Here is a 20358-nt window from a genome sequence, read left to right on the forward strand (position 1 = left end):
TTTATGTTTTATTATTTTATTGCTCCCTGTTTTATTATTTTATTGGGAGAGTTATTCTGTTATTTTTCCATGAGATAAATTCTGGTTTACCACAGTGATTGAATGTTGGCATATGAAATGTGAAATGAAGCAAAATTTAGACATCAAATAGCAGCAAATGTAATGACTTTGCTTTTTCCTGTCCTTTATAGAAGTTAAAAATTTAAGAATTTGAAATTTGCTTTTGACTGTTTAAACTTGGTTTGACTGCAAGTTGCAGATGAGTCACAGAAATGAAAATATCATACAAATTTGTTTAAACCATGAAACATGCAGGATGGTTTTGTTTAGTTCCACTTTCTTCCTTAAGCCACTAATGAATGACAAGCAAGAACCTCACAATTAACTCTTCGCAATAAAATCTGGGTCAGGAAGTTCTCTGCAGTAGGCAGTTATTGCAGTTTATAAAGTCATTATTTCTATTCCTATGAGATGCTTTATTTAATCTGTTGGTGTGCTGAGCCTGCTTAATATAAGTAACTGGAATATTCTTTGTGAGCAGTCTGAATAGGGAAATGGTCTACTAATGACAATTTTTGTTGTTTGCATTAATTTTCTTTACAGCAACTTGTTTTCTTATTGGTTTCCTAGTAGTTATATGCAGTAAAGTATGAACAAATATCTTGCATACTCAATTTAGCTGTGAACAAAGGTAAAATTGTAGTTGCAGGAAATACAGGAAGCGTGTTGCCTTCCCCATTTGTTAAAAGAACAAGGCTCCAGTAACTCAAAACCTGGGTGTTTTTCAAATCAAAACAAACTTCTACAAGAATTTTACACATCAGCAGCACAAAAACTGAGGGTTTTTTTACTCAGATGATCTTCTAAAAGAAGCATGTCTCCTTCATAATTCAGATTTGCTTCTTGCTCTTTGTATGATGGTTATATGTTACAGGAGGTTCTGAACAACTTTAATTTCTATTCATGCATATCTAAGCTATATATCTGTGAAGTAATTCTTATAGATGTTCTGAATGTTGACAAGACAAACAAGACAGCTAAGTTTTAGGCACAAATGCAGCAATATATGAGGATTTATCATCAGCCAAGATGCAGGTGAGCTAGGCTGTGAAAATATATAATGCCTTCATATAATGCCTTGATATAATGCCTCCATCCCTCCTATCTTTAGCAATGTTCCCACTTTACTTCCTCTCCAACCACCATCTCACCCTCCTTCTGAAACACGTGAGGGTTTTAAGTGCAGGTGTCAGGGAACAATGGCTATGAAGGACAGTGCCAAATTCTGAACTGGAGTATTCATCAGAGAGGGTCTCATTTCTGCTGTTTAGATATTTTAACTTTCCTCTTCTGAATTGCCGTGGGGCAAGTTTTGAAAAGGCAGTAACAACACTTGCAGTTGCTTGGTCACAGTAACGTTTTGCTGACTATGCTTAAGAAAATGGAGCTGCATTAACTTTCTGCTTTTTTCCACAACAGATGGATCCAGAAGAGTGGAATGAATGAAGCCTGGATTCCTGTCCATTTGTCTCCTAATAGCTCTCCACTGCAATCAGCTGTCTCTCACCTCGTGTTCCTTGTCCTCGCCCCTGCCAGAGACACAGTGTGCTGTACTGAGGTCAGAGCTGTGTTCCTGGTCAGGCAGCCTGTGTAGTAACTGACCATGTTGCTGAAGTCTGATAGAAGGTATCATGGTTGCTTTTGCCCTTCCTTTTTCTCTGTGGGGACAGACAAAAATATAAGGATCTTTTTCCTAACCCAACAAGTGCTGGAGACCCAATAGGACGTGCTGGGATGAGTGCCCTCTCTTGACCAGCCAGACTATGTGGGATGACTAGTGATGGGGTTGCTACTCTCTAGTAGAATGAGTCTGGTTGAGTTTCCCCTCCCTTTTATCCAGTGTGTAGCAAAATTCTAATCTCTCCTCCCTAAACCACTTGCTAGTTTGTACACAGTTTATAGGGAGTTGATTATCTATTCAAATTTGGTTGAAATGCTTAGGAGGGACGGTTTGGCGAACAGGTGGACAGGCAACATCACTTTTTTCTCTTATGGAACCAGACTAACATTTTCTGCTAGGGACAAAGGCAGCTTATCATTCACCTTCTGTAAGGAAGGGTGAATGATAACCCAGGAGGAGCAGTAAGTCTGGGTGGAAATTAATGGTAGCACTAGGAAGTTTTGAAAGTAAGCAGAGCAGTCTGGTGACAAGTGCGTGAGTTATATTCACAGCACCTCATGAAATTTCCAGCAGTACCAAGGGCAAATCGCTCGCCCTCCGCCTACAGATGGGTCTGCATTTATGGAATTGGATTGATACTTTAACCCACTAATAAATTTGTTTTCTAAATATTTATGTGGCCCTTTACATGGAAAAAAAGACAGAAATAGCATTACAAACAAGGGTCATATCTTCCCGTTCTCATCTTTCTGTCACCCGACACTGCGGCTGCACAAGCTGTCAAGCTGCTGGGGGCTCCCAGTACAGCCAAAACAGCCGAAGTAGGTGAAAGGTTGTGGAGGAGCACACAAACAAGCTGGCATGCCTCCTCAGTAGTTCAGTGAGGGAAAGGTTCTGCAGCTGCTCCAGCACTTACACAATCTCCTGTGGCTGCTCATAACTTGCAAAAGTCAAGAGTACAGTAGCTGGATCATTTTACAGATGGAGCTGTGGCTGGTCAGCAGCCTGCTTGGAGCTGTAAACATGGCAACTCAGCAGCCCTGAACTGGAGACATCCTTTTTCCTCATTCCCTGCCTTTGTTACCCATGTCTGAAATTATCTGTTACCTCCTTTAAAATCATGGAAAATGAGACTGGATTGCTGGTTTCAAAATTGCTTTTCCAAAAAATAGCTAGAGGCTTGCACGAGATTAACTGTGGGTGTTTAAACTAGGAGTGCAGAGATAGCCGAGGGGAAAAAACTGTTTTGGAGTATAGCTTTACAATTCAGGAAATAAAGCTAGGACTCAAACTGTGATAAAAGTAGGACTCAAAAGTGTTTATCTTGAAATGCTTGTCACAATTCAGGAGGCTGCTTACTAAGTAGGGGAATAGTAATCTTCAGCCAAAGGAAATAAAGGTAGGCTTTCAGAGTGGGCTGGCACTGATCTAAAGTACATGGCTAGACACAAAATAATGTCCTTTTCCGGCCTCAGCTGACTACCACAACAGTTCTTGTGGAAAAGCATGTGGCATCCTCCATGAGACCTGCAGATGCAGAGGAAAATAAAGAGGAAAGGTATCATCAGGACAGCTGCCACTTTGGGCCATGGCTGCCTTTACTGTGAACAGCCCTGCTCTGGAGAAGATTGCCTGGGAAAAGGTGGACATCTTGTGAAAAGTCAGGGAAAAGTTAATGTTACCAAAAGAATACATCTTTTAAGGTCTAAATATATTTCATCTGAACAGTTGTGGGGTTTTTTCTGTAGGAATATGGAAATGGGGTTAGTGGAACAGGATATTTCAAATTAAAAGCTTTGGATTAGACATTTTAGGAGACACCTCACCCTGAGAAGAAGTTCTAGCTTCAACTGTAACCCTTACATGGGTCAGGGGCTTTGAACTGGTACACATAGTGGGTTGTTGTTTTTTTTTTTTTTTTCAGAGTAGATCACTCTGGGTGAAGAGCAGATGTTTTTGCTAAGTTTTCTATCAGATGTGCTTGATACTGTTGACTGTAGCAGGACAGTTGGTAAAGTGGGTTTGGTGGCTTGAGTTTCAGCTCCAAACTGGAGCCTGAAACTTACTCCAGGTTATGTTGTCTGAGAGTGATATTAGAAAGCATTCCCAGTTGTTCCCTCTTAGCATTTCCTTCATCAGATTTGAAAGAGTTTATTTTCTTTTAGTGTCCACATCATCTGAACGTGAATGAGAAGTTTAGTCTAGGAAATAATAAGCCAAGACATCATCTAGAAAAGGGCTCTCTACGGTGCTCCCTGGCCACTCTTTCACAAGGCTCATGGCATCTCTGGAACTCCTAAGCACTCTCCTTAGTGCTTCGGATTACTCAAGGGAAGTTTGTTTTTTGTTTGCAATATCCTGACTACTCTGCCTGAAGTGTGAATTCACAGATACTAATCAGTTGTTCTCATAAAGACTGAGTTTCCATAACATACTCTACAGAGGTTGTCTACACAGTAGATCTGTAGGAGTTTTCTTACTTGATTAAATGTATAGCCACAGGCTAAGGTGTGATAACTGCAATTAAATATGAAAATGTAGCTTGTGTATTAAAATATTCCTGGTAAAGAGCCAGTACAATTTAAAATATTGCACTGCACAGTTAAAATGCTTTGCCTTTGGGTCTGAGGAAGTGCAAAATATTTTTGTGTCATGACTAACAGATAATGGGTAAATTGTCAATACAACATTGCTGGAACATTGACAACAGTTTAAGCAAGGGAACTCTTCCTCTCTCCATTTATTGTGGCAAAATCTTCTGGTATATTAGGCAAAATCTGCAGTTCTGCTATGCAGCATTAAGTATGTTTTCTTGTTACTGTAATTATTTTAATATTATTCATTACTCTATCCACTTTAGTATTTCAAACTCAATTTTCAATTTAGTCCTTATCTAATAGTCACTGAAATGAAAAAAACCAAAATCATCAGAACTATGGTGGTACTTGATTTCCAAGATCTCTGTCTACCTAAAGTGACATAAAAACCCACACTAGTTTAATATGTCTTTGTTTCATTTACTGAAATTGCACAAATATTCTAAATTTACTATGGTAGTTACATTTATATGCAGGCATTTGTGAACATACATTTTATTTTGGTTTCATATGGGTAGAGACCCCTAGATATCAAAAAATACTGAAGGAAGAAATTACTGAAATATTTACCTATTTAAAAGTTTAGAATATGTGCAAATACAAGTCTTGATTCCCTATTATCTGGGGCATAATATCTGGGTACAAATAATCAGCAGTAAGTTTGCAGATATTGGTTTCAAAAAGCCCTGTTTGAAAGAAAATATTTTAACATACTCCCTAGAAGACACAGTGTAAAACAGAGATGAAAAATATCTTTGTCTGTTGTGCAACTAATTGAATTTAAAAGTTTGAAAAAATATATTAAGACATATTTTCACTGCTGAAAACCAGATTCACTAAAATTTGTAAGATCTCCTTTTACACCTTATAAGAAGCAGTGTAATTTCTTCTTGCAAACTCACACAACTACTGTTGAAGTGAGAGTTGTTAAGCCTTCCTTTTTGTGGATACTCGTCATGAATATGTATTTAAGTAAAGTTGAATATTTGGGCATTTCCTCATTCCCAGAAAGAAATACAAGCTCCTTATTCTCGGTTTCAACAGTACTGGAGAAATGTTTTGAAATTTCAATATTCAGATCAAGAGATAAATCCAAGGTAAACAACCTTGAAGATACTCTAGACAAGAGGAAACACCACAAGAGCCCTTGCTAGCTTTCAGCAGGTGCTGAGAGGGAGGGCAGTGCTTTCCCCTGGGTTGGGTATTGGACAATCACTTTTCCTTCTGCTTTTTGCTCCAGATATGCTACATGGAATCCTGAAAACCAGTTCCTTATTTGCAACTGCCTATATGCTGAAGCTTAGGAAAGAGAGATAAGAATATTATTAAAGAAGCAATGTGGGATTTAATTGATGTAAGATACTGCAATGGATGTTGCACAGGAGTGATGCCATACTGAAGTAAACAAGTAGTGTATCTGTTTTTATTGGTATTTTGGGCTTACAGCATGCACATCAAATGATTTACATTCTTATCACCTCTCATGTATGGAAGCAGTTTTTAAATTCTAAGCATTTCAGTTAAAAGAAGTCAAATCAAATCAATGCCAAGAATCCTAGTTAGGATGTAATTTTTGCTGAAAATTACCTTCTTCAAGGCCTTGGAGGAAAAAACAGCAATTTAGTAAAATTGAACAAATAAAGACATTTCTATCAAATTCCCCTTAGTCAAACCTTCATTAGATTTCCCCTCTTTTTGTGAAATACAGTAAGTGGATATGGTATTATTTGCCCTTTCCATGAGAAAGACTCAAAAAAATGTTGGACTGCATTTGAGAAGCAGTCTTTAGTTTTGTGTGACCACTTCTGGCTGCTAAATAAAGGCTGCAAGACCTTGCAGGTCTGAGAGATTTCAGTCAGAGTTATGAACCCATAGCACCTTGAGAAATTAGGTGCTAGGCCTGACCAACATGCTGAATTAAACTGTACTGTTGAAAACATGGGATAAATTTCCATCTGAAGTCTAAGAGCATTTTGACTCCAATAATTTTCTCTTTGAAATAAAAAGGGTGTCTCTATTTAACCATTCCTGGAGAAAAATATCTAATATTGTACTTTTGAAACATCCAGATAATTCCAGTCCTTTACAGTCAGTACATGTTTCAAATCTCATGCCAAATGCTCAAATCCTTGGACTAGAGAAGACCCAGAGGGAACTCATAAAATTATATAGGAAAGGCACCAATTCACTCTTGCTGAGAAGTAATTTGGTTTGGTTTAGTAACCTGTGAAATAGTTCTGTAAAATTATGAACTTTAAGGAAACTGTAAAGAGTGTGATTATTGACATCTGCTGTAGGTGACCTTTATGTGCTGAAAAGATCACAAGGTAGTAAAGACAAAAAAATTACAACCTCCTTTCCTTCTTCTTTCTAATGGTCTGAAATTGAAAAATTGGATCTATTGAACCCCAGTTAAAGTCAGGACAGCCAAATAAAACAAGGCTACAACCTGCAACTTGCAGTTTCCCAAGTGTGTAATTTATATACTTTAGAGACTAAATGCAACTGCTCGAGGGAGTTGTGAGTCCCCACTCTCACCTGAACATAAATCACTTCGTGTTATTTCCATCCATTCACTAGCTCTTCCATTAACTTCCCCCTCTATGGTAAAGAAACATATCCCAGCATTTCAAAGGAATAGATGTACACGTGCAGATCATCCAAAGCTGTTTGTTCTGATTCTTTTCTCAGGGCAGTTATAAGGGCTGTGTGCCTTTCTATCTTTCCTACTTCTCAGTATCTTTTCTGGATGTTCTTTCTTGCTGTTTGTGTTAACAGAATCTAGGCTCCTGGCAGCTTTATGAAATTTGTGCTGGTATTGATCAGCTTGCAGGATATGGAAAATGCCTAAACGTCACTGTTGCTGGCATTACAGCACCACGCAGCAGCTAACATTTCTAGTGCATGAGCTGTGCAAATGACCTTTTAGCTCTCCTTAAGAGCATCTCCCAGTTGTCCTGAGTCAGCGTGCCAGTTACCACAGTAGTCTGAGGGTGGCATTTTAAGTGTCCCTTGTCATCTTGATAAGGGACCAAAAAGGCAGTAGCATGACACTGGGTATGCCCTATGACACAGATATTGCCTGAGTGTGCTGGATGCTGGGAAATGCTGAAGGGGATCCAGACCAAAGCCAGAATAGCGTTGCTTTCCTCAATGTAAATATCCCCTAACAATTCCCCCATAATCACATCAGTTGAAATATTTTATCCACAGCTCCCTTTGGAAAAGGACCCTGTCTAGTCCTGTCCTATCTCACTCTTTTCATTTTAATGAATATGTTTTCCAGAAGTACATTGAGCAACACAACTAGTATTGGGATATGCAATTGCCTCCTTCTTCTTCTTTTTTTTTCCCACTAAGAAATTCATTAACATTTGCATTTTTTAAAATCTAATTTTAGACTGATACACTTTTTACTGTTTGCATGGTCAAAAGGATGTGTTTCCCTGTTCTAGCAGAAGAGTATGGACTGTCTGATCCCAGCTGCTGTGTGTATTTGTACATAACCTTGATTTGTCCTAAGAGAAAGCCTTTATGATTGCAGAACAGATTTGTTCTGTGTCATGACTGGGAAACTGGGCTGTCTTCAGTAGGGTGCAACCCAGATTTTCAAATGCTTTTTAAAGTATTTGGGCATGGACAGCTGTGTCTGAAAATACATTAAGGAGAGGTTGTTTACGGGAAAGGACAGGCTTGGTATGCTCACTAACTACTGCATTGCTGAAGAGCTGGCTGTAGTGTTCTGTACTCAGAGTTCAGTTAGTAACTCATGAGTTGTATGAGTTAAATGGGTTATTTTCAGCAGGATGGTGGGAAGTCTTATTGCCAGCTGCACATATTAAGTACTATGCACAGCTACTGCAGTGTGAGATACTAGAGGGGATTGCTGGGACATCCTTGAAGTGATGGGTTAACTCCTCAGTCAGAGGGAAGTTGTACATGTGTTATTTCCGGTTACTGGATAGTGTGTGAATGACTGTGAATGAAGTCCTAATCCAATGCCCACTGCATTCAGTTAAATGTTTCCAGTCATTTCAGCTGTAGTTTTAAGTGGGAACTGGATCAAGCCTCTCTCTGTAAGATTGGAGATAGCAAAGTCACACTGAAAGGAAAAAGTCAGGTTTAGGGTTCCTATTTTAATTTTTCAATAATTTCTATAGACTTCTAAGGAAGTATTTTTTAATGTCTGATTTGCCCTTTGTTCAGTTTCCTACATTATGCATAGATTAATTTTATGAGTTGAATTTTTTTTTTCTGAATTTTTTTTATGTCTGTGTAACTTGAGGAAGTCAGTGACCAGGCCATGTTTTTAGCAAGAAAAAATAAACCAAACATTCATATTCTTGTTTTGAAATACTTTTCTCTGTGTGCTTTGTTCTTTCTGGATAAAATAAGCAATACTTCTGTTTTAAAAGTGCTCTGCCACTGTCATGTCCATCATTGCTCATGGACTGGTAGAGGAAACATGGGATATCTGAATTGAGAGAGACCATCAGGGAGATCTGGTAAGGTAAGATGGAGCTCTGCATGGGAATTATTAATTGATTGAATTAATATGCAGGATCTCATTGAAAAGAGCCTCCTACCATTTTAGTCAGTTATTGGGGCCACCATGCTCTGTCAGACAGCTCTTGTGAGCTTCCCAGACATGTATGACCTGTTAGGTGGCTTCACTGAGCCATCCTACCTGTGTCCATACAGTGTAGACTCCCAGGATGGGTGTCCCACAGAGAGATCCTATCAAGGCCTTTTTAGCATTCATACCACCATATATAGGATTTTATTAGCTGTTGCTATTATGCTAAAGCACCTCATAGCTAATGGCTGAGGAGGGATGATCTTGCTGCATTTTTTGGTATTGGAGAGGGGTAGGAAAGTGGTAGAAAAAAATGGTTTTTTGTATTGGAGAGGGGTAGAAAAAGTGGACTTAATATCCATACTCAAGACGAGTCAAAAGATGAGACATGGGTTGTAAGTTGCTGTACACTTTATTCCTAGCAGGGCATGCAAGCCTTCTGGGTTTTCTTTTCTGGTCAAAACATCTTTGTTTTCCTTACTCCTTCAGACTTTGGATAGATGCTCTAGCTATGAAGATGAACAGTGTTTTGGGTTTTTCCATGACTCGGTAACATATATATGTTTAGAAACGTCATAGATGTTTTTACAGGTGTAACTGTGTTATCTACATTAGCCTAAATTCTGAAAGTGGGTACTCAGCAGAGAGTCGGATGCAGGACACTACTTCAATCCAGACAGTAAAACTTCATGAATCATGGAAAATGTCCCTAAGGCCCTTCAAGAAATTGCATAAATCATGTGTTCTGTAGCAAGTCATTAGCTCTAAGCTAAACAAAATTCTTTGAAAGTTTTTCACACTCCACCCTGGACTTTGTGTTAGCTCCCAGATCAAGACTATCACCTTTCTGCCCAATTAGTCAATATCTGGAGTGAGCACTAGACAGATACCATTTGCTGCTGACTGCAGACATCAAGTCTGAAGATCCAAATGAGTGAAGGCATCTCTCAGTGTAAAGTGGTATCCAAAATAAGCAGAAGCTGAAGATTTTTTGGGAGAGAAAGCAGTCTGAGCAAATAATCACAAAAGAATGAGTCTAAGATGGCATGACTGCCTCTTTAAAACAATTAGAGGAGAGGACCCAGGCATAGCTGCTGTCCCTCTTTGTGCTAACTTAGGAATGGTCCCTGGCATATTGTGAGGGTTGGCATCCATGCAGGCCAACACCCACACCTCTCTGCACCTCTGAGTAGAGTAGCGAAGAGGGTTGATTTGGGGAAGAGGGTGATGGTATCTGAACGGAAGACCTAGTGCCTTATCCTTTAGGAAAGTAATTTTTCAGTCAGCTGCACAGCAGCTTCCCATTTGGCACAGGGGATATTATTGAGGGATGGGAGAGCTCTGTTCAGCTGTGAAGAAACAACAGTAGGCATAGCTGGAGTAAGGGCTGGACTTGGAAGGCACTGAAGGCATGCTTTTGTGTGAACTCCTGTGTCAAGGGGTTTGCAGATTGGAATGGGGTTGTCCTGAGTGTGGAAGGCTGGTGAGTCTCAGGTGGGCACTAAATCCTCAGTCCCAGCTCTCATTGCCCTCGGGCAGTGTTCAGCACTGTGTTGAGAGCCAGTATCCTGTGCTTTATATTAGGATAGATAGTGGCGTTAGAATTAGGGTAAGAGTTACCCTAAGAATTAGGAGAGTAGAAAGAAAATTGCAAGAAGCTAAATACCATCATGTCCTGTGGGATCTGCTTGGTCATGGGCAGTCCAGTGTTGACAGTGCACTTAGACAACATTTTCATCAATGTACTCAGGTCATGTATTTTATTGTGGACACTAGTCACTTTGCTATTTCCACTTCAAGGATTATTTCAGATTTATGTGGAGGGACAGAAAGAAATGGAGTGGTTTTATACTACATATATAATTTAGAGTTCAAATGAGGTTTGATATCCATACAGGGCAATGGTTTGGTACTGATTTCTGTGAAAACTTTAGTCCCAAAATGAACAGTGAGATTTTTGAGGGTATCAATTTTCTATGAGTATAAACTCACATGACTTCTTTTCTCTGGCAAAATACTGGTGAGAATTGATCCTAGTTCTGCAAGAAACTTCAGTACAATTCTGCACTAAAGATACAAAGTGTGGAGGACAATGAACAAGATAGTATATTAGTATATTCTTGTCATCTATTTCTGTAGAGAAATTCCTCATTGATCAGGGGCATGGGTTGCCCCTAGAGGGATTGGACAAGCCAGCCTGAACCTAACAAGTGACTGATGTCCTTGGGGTCACCTTGAAGGCCCAGAAAGAGGAAATGTTATGCTGTTGCAAGAGCTAAGATGGATGTTAGACCGCATGCATTAACCACAAAAAGGGCTGTACCTGATCATGCGGTGCCTTGGCGCTCACCAATGAAACAGAGTAGCAGACATGTGATGGAGGCTGTGCAACCAAAGTTGGCTGCCGCGTGCACAAGGCAACGTGTATAAAAAGAGCGTTGTTCAGGCAATAAAGGGAGAAGGATATGTAACGTATCATTGTCAATACTCAGCTGGCTCTCCGTGGGACCCTCTTCATATTTCCAAGGAAAGAGGTTGTGAGCATTTGAACTAAGTCTAGACATAATTAGAGCCTGGATTACATCTGCTGCATGACATAAACACAAAGCTACTAGCTTGTGGTGGCCTACAGCTGGCCTGTAGGCCTCAAAGTATAAATAATTATAAAATTATAACAGAAATCTGTGATCAGTTATATAATTACCTTACTTTTATAATTCGACCAGTAAGAGCAGGCCCAGGCCGTTGGAGACTCAGGCTGCTATTGGCTGGCTGAGCAGGAAGTAACAGGCTCAGCCAATGAGGATTGACCTCGTGGGCTCCCAAGGTATAGAAGGGAGCGAGATCTGAATGAAGTGAACTGCTGCTGCGTGGACTCCATGTGTCTCGTCACTGGTCTGTCTCCGAAACTGTGACACTAGCTCACATAAATAGAAATTTGTTAGTTTGAGGAAGATATGAAAGAGATATAAACATAGCTGGGACAACTTAAGTTTCTGTGAGAACCATGGCAGTTGTAGTTATGGTACTTTAGAAACAGCCTGTTTATGAAAACTAGGCAGTCATGCAACAGTATGGCATTCTTCTTTTACTCTGGCAGACAGTACTTAAATATTATCTTGCAACTGAACACAATAAAATGAGAAATATTTACTATTGCATGGACCTTTTCGCCTCCTTATGACTGAATTCATTGAAGACACATTATTTTTCTCATTTGTGAAGTGTCAATGTTTTTTCCCACTGTGGAAAGAAGCAATTCCTCATTCACTGGCATTTGTTTGAGAGCTCCGCATGCCAACACGTGACCAAGTATCCACATGCAGCAGGGTTTGTATTTTGGCTCTGAGCAGAGGTGGTAAGGGAAAACATGATATAAGTGTACAGAAATAGACTGGGTATTTAGGATTCTAATCAAGTCGTCAGATCTAATCTCGGCCTGTGGTAGGGCTAAACCTGTTTTCTCATTCAAGACAGATATTCTGTGATTTTCTGGAGGAAAATGTTATAGAGTTGAAAGTTAAAATTTTCATTGGAATTGAAAATAATTCTTCTGATATTATTCTATACATTCAAGCTTTCTGTCTAAAATCAGATAAAGGAAATTATTTTAGAACTGACAAATGCTTTTTACATGCCCAGGTTTCTGGTAGTTGAGCTCAAAACATCTTAAATGGACAACTAATTGTTTTTTCAGAAAGTTGACTTGCAGAATGACACTGAACAGACAGACACTACTGTATCCCATCTTTGGCATTGTGAAAATAACTGCTAGGGAAGCTGCTATAAAACAGAAAGGCTTGTTATTACTGGCCCAGAAAAAGTAAGTTTCTGCTAAGTGCTTTTAACTAGAGTTTGCTCCTGAAATCTTGCTGTGCCCTGTGCAAACATAATGTATGCAGCTGTTAAAAGAAATGTGTGTTGTAGCCATTCTTGGTAAATGATCAGAGAAAACTTTCTAAGTTGATTATATTCTAATAAATGACAGAAAAGGAAAGCCAAATTTTGTAAAACCAGAGTTATTTTGTCTAGAAAGCAAAAGGTTTAGAAATGGGCAGTAGACATTATTGACTGATCAATTCTGTCTGTGTTCCTTGAGACATTGCACCCCAGCAGATTTCTGTGGCAATGCAGGATGTCATGACAGCTAACCCAGTGTAGGTTAGATTTGCCTGTGTGGCACTGTCTAAGCTCAAGGATGTTGCCTGCTGAGATCCTGAAATGTTTTCTTCTTATAATGCTGATCATTTCTTTTGCCTGGTTGCAAAGTCCTACTTAACACTCTTATTTATTTCTATTTATTTTTATTTGTTTTCAGTGTGTTTGGTTGGGAATTTGAATGTATTTGGTGTTAGGTAAAGAGTTATTTGAATCATAATTGAAGATTTCTCAGAAAAAATAACAATTCCCAAGAAAACTCCTCAGGCTACTACTACCAAAACCAGCCTGTCACAGTATTATTATATATATCCGACAGACAATTCTACAGGGTGTAGTAAATCTGTAAGTACTTGGGAGGTTACTTTATTGCAGATTGCAGAAAAATAATCTTTCTTTTTCCTGAATATTTTTCCCACTTATTTTCTGTATTATTTGCAGGCTCTCTCATGTTTCTGATGGCTAAAAATGAAACAGGAATCTTATCTTACAGCACACATAATAAAACATAATAGAAAGGGTCCAGTCCCAAGTTCAGTCCCTAGACACAAAGAGATCCTCAGATGGCATGGCAAAAGGAATCTTGGGTAGGTCTGTGGATCCTGCACAAAGGACTGCCAAAGCCAAGGAAGTCAGTTCATGTCTTCAGAGTTAAAAGTGTTGCATAACAAGTTCAATATACAGCACAGATTTTGATTGTATTACCTGCAGAATAACAGTGATAACAACACTGTAAAACTTAACAAGACAGGAAGTTCCTGGAAGGCATTTATGATAACTTCTTTCTCCAAGTGATAGAGAAGCCAGTTAGGAGAAGTGCATTGCTGGATCACATCCTCACCAAGGAGAGGCTTGTTAGGAATGTGAGGATCAAAGACAGCCTTGAGTGCAGGTCAGCCTGCAGTGACCATGAGATGGTGGAATTCAGGATCCCAAGGGCAGGGAGGGTGGAAAAACAAGGTCAGACATGAGGACAGCAGACATCAGGAAAGCAGACTTTGGCCTCTTGAAAAAAATGCTGTGTGATGAGGCCCTGGAAGAAAGGTACGGCTAAGATGATTAATGTTAAAAGCTTACCTCCTACACCTTCAAGATTGTTCCATCCCAATGAATAAAAACTCAGACAAGAATTTCAAGAGGGCCATGTGAATAAGCAAGTTGTTCCTGGCCATACTCAAACACAAAAAGGATGCAAGGATGTGTAACCCATGAGGAATAGCTATGAGAATCATTATCTGAACATTGGGAAATGAAGTTTGGAAAGCTAAAACTCAGCTGGATTTGAATCAGACCAAGGGGTGATGGAGACAACAAGAAGGGCTTCTATAACTACACAGGTGACAAAAGGAAGGCTGGGGAAAATGTGGGCGCCTTGCTCAATAAGGTGGGGCATCTGGATACACAGGGCATGGAAAAGGTTGAGATACTGAATGCCTTTGCTTCCATCTTTACTAGCCTTCAGGAATCCCAGATCCTGAAGACCAGGAGGAAAAACTGGGTCAAGGAACGTGTACCCTTGGTGAAAGAGGGTCAGATCAGGGAATACTTAAGTAAACTGGACATAGATGAGTCCATGGGTCCTGACAAGATGCTGAATGTCATTGTGAGGCCACTTTCAATAATTCTTCAATGATCTTTGATTGTTCATGATGGCTGGGAGAAGTACGTGAAGACTGGAGGAAAGTAAATGCCACTTCTGTCACTCAGAAGGGCAAGAAAGAAGACCCAGGGAACTACAGGCTGGTTAGCCTCACCATGATACCTGGGAGGGTGATAGAACAGCTGATCCTGGAAACTAATCCCAGGCAAATGAACAATAAAAAAAAAAAAATCACCAGGGGTAGTCAGCATGGCTTGCCTAAGTGGAAGGGCTTGAGCAACTTGGGAAACTTGTATGATTAAGTGACTGGTCTGGTAGATGAGGGGGGAGCTTTGAATATTTTTTACCTGGACTTCAGTAAGGCCTTTGGCACTGTCTCCCATAAGATCCTTATAAATAAGCTGTTGGTACATGAACTGGATGAGCAGTAAGGTGGTTTGAAAAACAGCTGAATGGCCAGGCCCAGGGGCTGGTGATGACAGGCATGAAATCTTTGCTGGACTTCCTTCAGTATGTCCATGTCTGTCTTCTACTGGGACCTCAGAAATGGGCACAGTACTCCAAGTGTGGCCTCAGCAGTGGTGAGTACAATGAAAGAATTACTTCCCTTGGCCTGATGGCAGCACTCCTCCCAATGCAGCCCAGGATCCCTTCAGCCTTCCTCGCTACACAGACACATTTCTGGTTTATGTTCAATTTTGGATCTACCAGGACCCAGATCTACTGCGAAGATGCTTATGCACTGTGTGTCCCCCAGCATATACTGGCGAAAGGGGCTGTTCTTCCCCAGGCTCAGGAGTTGTCCTTTCCTTTACTGAACCTCTTAAGCTTCCTGCTCACCCATTCCTGTCACGGTCCCTCTGGATGGCAGCACAGCCCTCTGGTACATTAGGCACTCTGCCCAGCTCTCAGCTTTGTGTCAACTGCACACTGGCAGAGGGTACAATCTGCTCTGTCATCCAGACCATTGATGAAGATTTTGAACAGAATTAGACCCAGCCCTGACCCCTGAGGTATACTGCTGCTTCCTGGCCTCTGACTAGACTCTGTGCCTCAGATGTTCAGACAGTTTTCAGTGCACCTCACTGTGTATGTCTGTCCAGGCCATGTTTCACTGGGTTCTCTGTGAGTTTCTTGTGAGAGACAGTGTCAAAGGCCTCACTTTAGCAGTCCAGGTAGACAGTGTCTGCCACTCCGCCCTTGTCTTGTACTTTCTTTATACTTTGCCTCTAATTTCTATTTGCAGCTCCCTCACTATGGCTACCACGGTGGCAGGGCTAAGTGCACCAGTACAGTTTTCACAATAGGGATCTTCTCAAGGAGAGGACCAGTTCCATGGCCGTTTTAAAGCCTTTAACTGAGAAGTGTAAGAGCATAGACAAAATTATCCCTCAATCCTCGGGGGATGTGAGCCATAGCTAAGCAAGCCTGTGGTCCTGCTGCCCCGGCAGAGTGAATTGTGTCCCTGACACCTAGTGGTAACATGGCGCTGTGTAGCAGTAATTATGATGCTTTATTATGATGCTCACACTTTAAGGAAGTGTTTTATTTTCCTTTTCTATGTATTAACTCCCTTCGTACTAATGGAAGATTAAGAATCAATCAATGTCTGAAGTCTTAATGGAAGTTCTGATATATAATGAGAAGCCTCAGTAAATAGGAGGATTGAGAATACTGAATAAGTCTATTTTACTACCAGTGTATCAAATATGAGAATTTGAACAAATTCAAAATGCAGAGTTGAGTAAGGAAACAAAAGTGGTGTTCTTGTAATAAGTAATGACTTATTAGGGCTGATTTTCTTATCTCCTATAATTTAGACATAAAACTTAGTTATTAAATACAAATTTAAGTGGGAAAAAAAATTAAAAATGAATGGTGGCTGTCCCAATTACTTTGTATATGTTCTGCTCTGGAATACATTCATACCCTTTCATTGTCCCATTATATCTTCCTGAAAAGTTGGTTAATAAAGCTATGTATGATCAAATTATTTTTGCAATAAGAATTAAAGGGATGGATTAATGGACTAAGGACATAATCTTAAGTATACAGGAACAGAGTGTATGGTTCGTGTGATGGAGAGCAGAATCATCAGTGGATGAGATGCTGGGGACTGGTGCTGTGGAGCAGCTCACTCTTCTGAAAGATCCCAGCCACTTCATCTGGAGACTGAACAATCAAGTGCTTGCCATCAACCAACTTGATTGACCCTGACTTATCTGAAAATGATTATGAAAATGTACTATTTAAAAAGAGATAGAAAAAGCACTTACAGTGGAAGACTTACAGTGAGCACCTCTGTGGGGAGAGATCACAAAACGTGAAAGAGGCTGCAGTTTTGGGTAGCAGAACATGGGACAGATGTCAATGGCACAAACCTAAGAATCCATCTATGAGGTTCCCAAATGCAGGCCTCTCTCTTACTGTGTCAATGGCCATGCCAGCCTGATCTCATACCTTAAGAGCCACTTTGTACATAACTCAGCTTGTCTTTAAGGAGAATGATGATCTGAAATAATTGCAGAGGCATGGCAGTGGTATGTAATGCAAAAGTTTCTCCTTCAACATGACACCAGAGGGTGATTCTACATATCTGCTCGTGTGAAGTTTTGCACAATGCACATTACATGTACTTTGAGCAAGGGAGATTTTGGCACTGACTTACATGTAGTCATGGCTCCTGTAAAAAAGACAGGAGCCTGGGGCTTGTCACTGGAATGTTGCATACTCATATATTTCATACAGCTCACTGAAACTTTTTGCACAATTTGTTTCACAGCTGATGTGCATGTCAGAGGTTTGGAAACAAGGATAGGATATCCCCAAATATTAATAAAACCCACAAAACCCAAAATACATAGAATTAAATAATTTAACTATCTCAGCATGCATTGAAATTCATTGAAATGAAGTTTCCTGGTATACATAGGAAAACATTATTCAGATAAAGTGGGAAGATAAAATCTTTATTTAAAAGTAGAATATTAGCTGTATTTAGGATAGTAATGTTTTAAAAACTGTGTATATAGGATGAATCAGTGGAAAGCAGAGCATCTGGTCATGCTGCAAAAAAATATGTTTATGTACTGGAGAGAGTTGTGTGTATATTTTCTAGACATATACACAGAACTATTTTTATTTTCATCATAGTCATGGTGAGAAAACCATGCTGAGGTGAGGATACATTCATCTTCCTAGTATAGAGTGTGACATAGGTAATGGTTCCTCTGGTTCAGTTTGACATTTTTCACAGATACTTACTTTTCTATTAACTCTGTGACACCTTTATAGTAATACCACAAGGGTTGTTTTTTAGGGGATGTGTTGAAAAGCAGTATGCCTTTATAAATTCATCTACTCTGATTAGTGGTTACAAACACAAAACTCCATCATCATACTAAAGTAGCGTAAAGTTAGCAGTGTCCCTGTAGTTCTTTATGAGGTCTGCTGTGTTTCCTTTTCCTGTAACCCTGGAACAGGATTTTTAGGATGTGTAATACAATGGGGGGGACAATTGCAGCACCTCTGTAAACATTTTACTCCTAAAGCTGCTTATAATGCTTTCAACATAATTTAATGTAATCATCATTTTGCCTTGCTATTGTTGTATTTATAGCACATTAATAAAGCTGCTGGTGGTGGGGAGGATTTTATATCTGTACTGTACTGCAAAGCCTGACAGTTAATTTTCAAAAACTAAATCCTGCTAATGAGTTGCTACTCCTGGATGGTTTTAGAGAGGCATTAGTAATATGTGCCAGACCTGGCAGCTGTTGCTGCTGGGAAATGGTGAGATGCAGGAAGCAGATGTGGACTGCAGGCAGCTGTCAGGCAATTACATAAAGGAAGGTATCAAAGAAAACACTGCACAGCAGGTGCAGCCTAGGGAGAAAGGGGCAGCACTAGCCACTGACACAGAAATGGAAGTGGCTGAGATGTAAGCTGGTGGCACACCATGTGAGATACACAGTCCCAAGGCTGCAGCAAAGCCTCTGCCGTGCCATTAGCTGTGACTGCAGGAGCAGGCTGTGACAAAAAGTGAATCTCTCACAATGCACTTACACAGTATTTTACAGTGGATGGCTGCAGTTAATGTGTAGTTCCTCTGACTAAAAGGTGTCATCCACATTTAGGCTACAGGCATCTCCCAGAGCCACGGCCTGTGTTCAGTCATGCAGCAATACCTCTCTCCCCTGATTATTCAGGGGGAAGCCTGGAGGCATTGAGGGCTGTAGGTGGAGCTGTTCAGTGCTCCAGCACCCGGAGCTGCTTGCCAAGGTGGCTCCAGGGCAGCTGCTGAGAGGCCCCTCTCCCATGTAGCATACATAGCTCTCCTGAAACAAAAAGACCTTGGAAACCCATGTTCTTTCCCAACCGTGAGACCCTCCCTTTGTAACACAAGGTCCCAGAAATGCCAGCATCACTGCAGGGCTGGAGGGCAGCAGCACTACTAGGGACAACAGATTTCCAGCCTCAAGTGGAGGATTCCCACACCCCAGCCAATCACTGCCTTTGCCAATAACACATATTTCAAGAAGAAATACCTTATCTCGGGAATAGCTGGGGTAGGACAGACTCACAGCAAGGCATGAGTTGCACTGCTTGTGCAGTATTTGCCCAAGCAGTTCCTTGGGCAAATACTGCACAAGAGTCAAGACAACACTGACAGATTTGTCTGATGATAGACAAGTTTCCATGGGAAAAATGTGATCCTAAGTTTGTGTTGAGGTCCTTCTTTCATGGTTTCATCAGACCCTTGGCACCATGCAGCCAATTAGACTCATGGCAGCTCTGCATTAGTCCTGATGGATGATGCTAAATAGCCCCGCTGTAAGCAGGTCAAACAGTGTGCATGTATGAAATCAGTGCCTGTCTTAGCTACTCCAAAGCATGGCTTCTCCCTCCTCCACAAGGAAACAACCCTTTCCAGGAGGTCAGCAGTGTCAGTTGGGGCCTCTGAGATGACATAACTCTGGCAAGAACTCCCTTTTCTCCTTCACATTGGACATCATGAACAAACAGACAGTTTGGGGATTGTCACATGCCCCGCACTTTGCTCACATGGTCCCATAAGGAATGTGAGTCCATGGGTTTTCAGGTGGCATCTGACTGATGCTCCGCTCTGCAGCTGCCTGCACACAAGGAATCTGGGATGTGACACTGCTGCTGCCGTGAGGGAGTAAGTTCATAGGGCAAGAAACAAATCACTTAACACAAGCCTTTGCATCCCGCATGACAGGCAGTAAGATATCAATGCAGATAGAGGATGTCTACTAATGACACTACTGATCACTCATCACTGAGACACCACCAAGCCAATGCACAGTACTTATCTTCTGACCAGATTATAGGTTTTTCCTTTCTTTCTGCAGACCATTACCAGATGTCTCACAGGCTATGGGAATATGGTCTCTAGATGGGGACTTAGATGATCTGGCCACCACAGAGTCTGACCACTTTTAACAGCCCAGGATGTAAGAGAGACTTAGGAGCACCAACTCTGACCTCCCTAATTCTCCCCTTCTCTCCCTAGTCTCCACTGTAGCTCATCACTTTCAGCATACAGCTTTCCAGAAAAAGAACTCTTCTTCTAGCATAATGTTGATCTTATCTTCTCAATCAAGTGTTTCATATTTTGGGCTGTTTTCTAAAGATGTCCAATGTACTCCAGAAAACAGAGGAAAGCAACTATTCCACAGCAAAATGCTGAGGCTCTTTGGCATTGCAGAGCACTGTTGTAACT

The 20358-nt window shown here is 40.6% G+C and overlaps 1 long non-coding RNA gene across 1 annotated transcript; it reads left to right on the plus strand.

The window, feature by feature from the left end:
• The first annotated feature begins 1549 nt into the window (after nt 1-1549).
• On the plus strand, nt 1550-18279 carry LOC135294832 (uncharacterized). Its single transcript, XR_010356851.1, has 3 exons — nt 1550-1686; nt 3847-12677; nt 13454-18279. It is a non-coding gene; the product is annotated as an uncharacterized LOC135294832 (long non-coding RNA).
• Nucleotides 18280-20358: the final 2079 nt, after the last annotated feature.

This window comes from Passer domesticus, chromosome 1, assembly GCF_036417665.1.
Source record: "Passer domesticus isolate bPasDom1 chromosome 1, bPasDom1.hap1, whole genome shotgun sequence".
In the NCBI taxonomy this organism is placed as follows: domain Eukaryota; kingdom Metazoa; phylum Chordata; class Aves; order Passeriformes; family Passeridae; genus Passer; species Passer domesticus.